The 3,583-nt window shown below is 38.3% G+C and overlaps 1 long non-coding RNA gene across 1 annotated transcript; it reads left to right on the forward strand.

Annotated features, from left to right (window-relative positions):
- The first annotated feature begins 426 nt into the window (after positions 1-426).
- On the forward strand, positions 427-2,934 carry LOC111947679. The gene is made up of 4 exons (XR_002873554.1): positions 427-559; positions 1,667-1,741; positions 2,051-2,104; positions 2,182-2,934. It is a non-coding gene; the product is annotated as an uncharacterized LOC111947679 (long non-coding RNA).
- The last annotated feature ends 649 nt before the right edge of the window (positions 2,935-3,583 follow it).

Below are 3,583 nucleotides of genomic sequence, written 5' to 3' on the forward strand. Positions count from 1 at the left end.
CTTCATGGTCTCATCCCCCTTCCCCTCCTATTATCACCCCCTACCCCCCCCCTCTCTCTAGCGTCCCTCTCTCTTCTTCCCCTCTTTCCTTTTCCGTCCGGTCCAACACCAAAGATTTTCAGACATGATTGAAATTAATAAAGTTTGGCCTCAATTACAAAAGGGGTTTATTCAGACATACCTTTGGTTTGTCAGAAGATTAATAACCCCTCTTGTTAAAGCAAAATATGTCCAACACAAGAGGCCCTCACTGAAAAAACGGGAAAAGTGGGGTTGTTCAATTTACAAATAGTAAACATGTTTGTTTAATATGAACAAATTATGTTTACCTTCGAAACATAATATAATCTTGAAAATCACACATCATTTCTTGCTGTGTTACTTTTATATATTGAAATCATGTTGACAAAACATGAAATAGTTATGCTTGATCCTTTGCCCCTTAATTTTGGATCAGTAAACCCCATCGGTGAAGAAGAATTCCAGGAGGGGAAACTTTGCAGTCAGCCATTTTAGAGAAGCTACAAGCACCTGCTCTGGCTGGAGGAACTTAAAAAAGGTAAGTTAATTTACTCTAACAAATTAATTTAAGAAAGTGGAAGGCGTAAATGTATCATTAGTGTTATTTTTTTCCACGGGGAAGAGCTTTGTAATCCACTTTTGTCGTAGTTATCAAAGTTAAGGCTCTGCGCGCCACTTTTGTCCCTGCCGGCCGCAGCCCTCGGACGGCAGGTAGGGGGAGGTGTGTGTGCGCGGTAAATTGTACTTTCACGTCGCAGGCAGATTCAGCTGTAAACGCGGTGATTTCAAATGATGTACGGGGAAGAGTGGTGAGTAGTTATGCCGTAGGAATTCGCTTTTGACAGAGGGCAGTGGGCGCTTGTGGGCACGGCTTTTTTTTTTCCACAAGGCAGAAACTCTGCCAGGGGAATTTTCATCGTCACTAAGTGGATTTCTTTTTGCTAAATTCTGCGTTGTGGAGACCGAAATTGAAGGAAAATGTGAGAAGCTATCATTACTATTGTCATTATTTAGTTTTTCCATACCTTTCCACCATGAGCTAGTTTAAGGACAGCATTATTTGACCAGCAAACAGCACCGCACTTCTGTCTCAGTCAGCTGTCAATCATTCTCCGTGCGCGTCTCGTGCACAGAATGCGTTTGGTGTGTCCAGTTTACATAAATCTTTGGTTTCAATCAGAGCTTTGTTTTCATTCTATGATGCTGAACATATTTTTTATTTTAGCTTTGAGAGTTTAATTGAGTGAAAATATTCATGTCCTTTTGGAACAAGTGTATAATGTGTAGTAAAAAGTTTACTGCCTTATAATAATGTCTGTAATCCTACTTCACATATTCCTCCCATTTGTGATAAATTAATATGGGAATCCTTTATGGGTGGGGGGGATTATCCACTCCCGATCTGCTAGTTTAGTTTTGCAGTTTCCATTTCAAAATTCGCGGGTTCTCATAAGCCTGGTTTGAATCCTGTGGGGGGAGGAGGTGTCTAATGTTCTTTCTGGTCTAATTTCTTCAGAATATTTTTGCAGCTATTTATTTCAAACCAATGCATGTTTAGTTATTAAAATGATACAACAAAGCTGTGGAAGTCTCACTCTCTATATATATTTGAAATTTAACTAATAAACCTCCGTCCTGATTACAGAGCTCATCACACAACACTTCCAACTGCTCCTCCCTGATCATGCTGGGGTCCATGCTCCAGTCTTCACTGAGTCAGGTGGGTCACCATGCATTTACTATATATTATTGGAATTATTGTCTCCTGGATTGTCATCGAATCGGGAGGTAACCAAGATTGCCAGCCCTACTCTTTACACGCACCTTTTATGCAGAGAGATACATACATAATAAATAATGAAATTGATGGTTGATCAGTTATCCCACTACCTCTGTTAACATGACACTAAGGATATAATGATTTTGTTAACACAGTAACTATAACATTTATTGATGAGCCAAGAGTAAGAATTGTATTTTTCCAAAGTTTTCATGTGAATTTAAATTTTTTTGACTCTTTGTATTTCAGACTGCTGAACTTCTCGCCAATATAAGCAAGTTCAGGGGTTTATTCAAAGTATAGGTGAGTTGTGTAATCTAGACGCATTAACTAAACTTCAAATGTGAACTGTGCACACAAATATCTTCTGTGTTCTTCAGAATGAAGACCATGCAGCAATCCAGGAGGCAATCGAGGACACCACGGTGGGAATTTCCCTCCTAATGGAAACTGGCAGTGGTGAGGAAGAGGACATTCTCGTGGTCCACATCTCCCAGGCTGTGGTGGTCGACCCACCAAGTGTCTGAGTGGCAGATGCCAAGGCTTTTTTGGCCTTATTTACAGCACAAATCTGATTACCATCCTCATCTCAGAAACACCTTGTCATGGGGCCCGTGGCTTTGCTCCTGCTATGATCTCCTGGAGGCCCTTCCCTTCTTGAGCTCTCCCGCTGGTCACAGGTGTTGTGTATTATGTTGATTGGTTTGTCTATTTATGCAGTGTCTGATCTTGTTTCTGTGTCGGAGCGTCTTCGTTCTACGCTCTGGTGTTATGGTTCTCTGGCATTAAAGCCCCTTCGAGTGAACTATTGGATTTGGGTCGTTCTTCCTGCTCTTGGGTTCTCTCCCTTGGACATTCCGTCACACACCTTTGAGGTAATCCAAAAAAAAACTGTATTAGAGTTGTAAGGCAAAGTGGTGTCTAAGGTTTCAGGCTTAAAGATCCGACTCTTTGAATAAAATGACCTTTAAATAGTTTAACTTTTTCCTAAGAAGGGATTCCAGCTGTTTGCTTTGGCTCTGTTATCTTCTGTTTAATAAAAATGGCAAGCCCAATATATTGTGATTTGTCATTTTATGCTACACTGTAAACATATTTTTCAAGTTTAGATAATAAAAAAGTTAAATCTGAAATTTGTGTTCAGTGTCATATGTTCATTGGATTTTCATAATGCACAAGAAAGTATTTGCTTTAAATAATAATCTGCAATTGCAATTTTATTTTTCAATTTAAATTTTATTAAAATAATTTATAAATTAAATGAACTATGTAGGTGATTTCAAACAAATAATAGCGTTTTAAATGTTTGAAAAAATTATGGTAAATGACATAATAAAATCTTGTTTGTTTATGTAAAATTATTAGGTGCAGAAACAAAGAAGCATTCATTACAGTAGAACATGATTTTATTATGAGCAATAATTATATTGGTTCAACATGATTTTTTTGCGCGCAACCGCTGTCCATGATTTTTTTATGTCAATCCAACAGGTCTTTTTTTTCAGTGCTCAGCTCTCGTCTGTCTGCCCAGCTGTTGGACAGGACAAGTTAAAAAAAAAAAAAACATCAATATCATACATACATACTATTGCCTTTTATCAAAATCTTACACACTAAAGACAAGAATCATTGTTTTAATACTTACAAAAACTGTTTTTTTAATTATTCTAGCCTTGATTCTATAAGGAGCAGAATAAAACAATCAAACTTCTCTAACTGCAACAATCTTTGCAGTCTGAGAGTTTTAAGCAGATGCTATGCCGCCCCCCCCCCCCAGAGTTC

Source organism: Oryzias latipes, chromosome 7 (assembly GCF_002234675.1).
Source record: "Oryzias latipes chromosome 7, ASM223467v1".
In the NCBI taxonomy this organism is placed as follows: Eukaryota; Metazoa; Chordata; class Actinopteri; order Beloniformes; family Adrianichthyidae; genus Oryzias; species Oryzias latipes.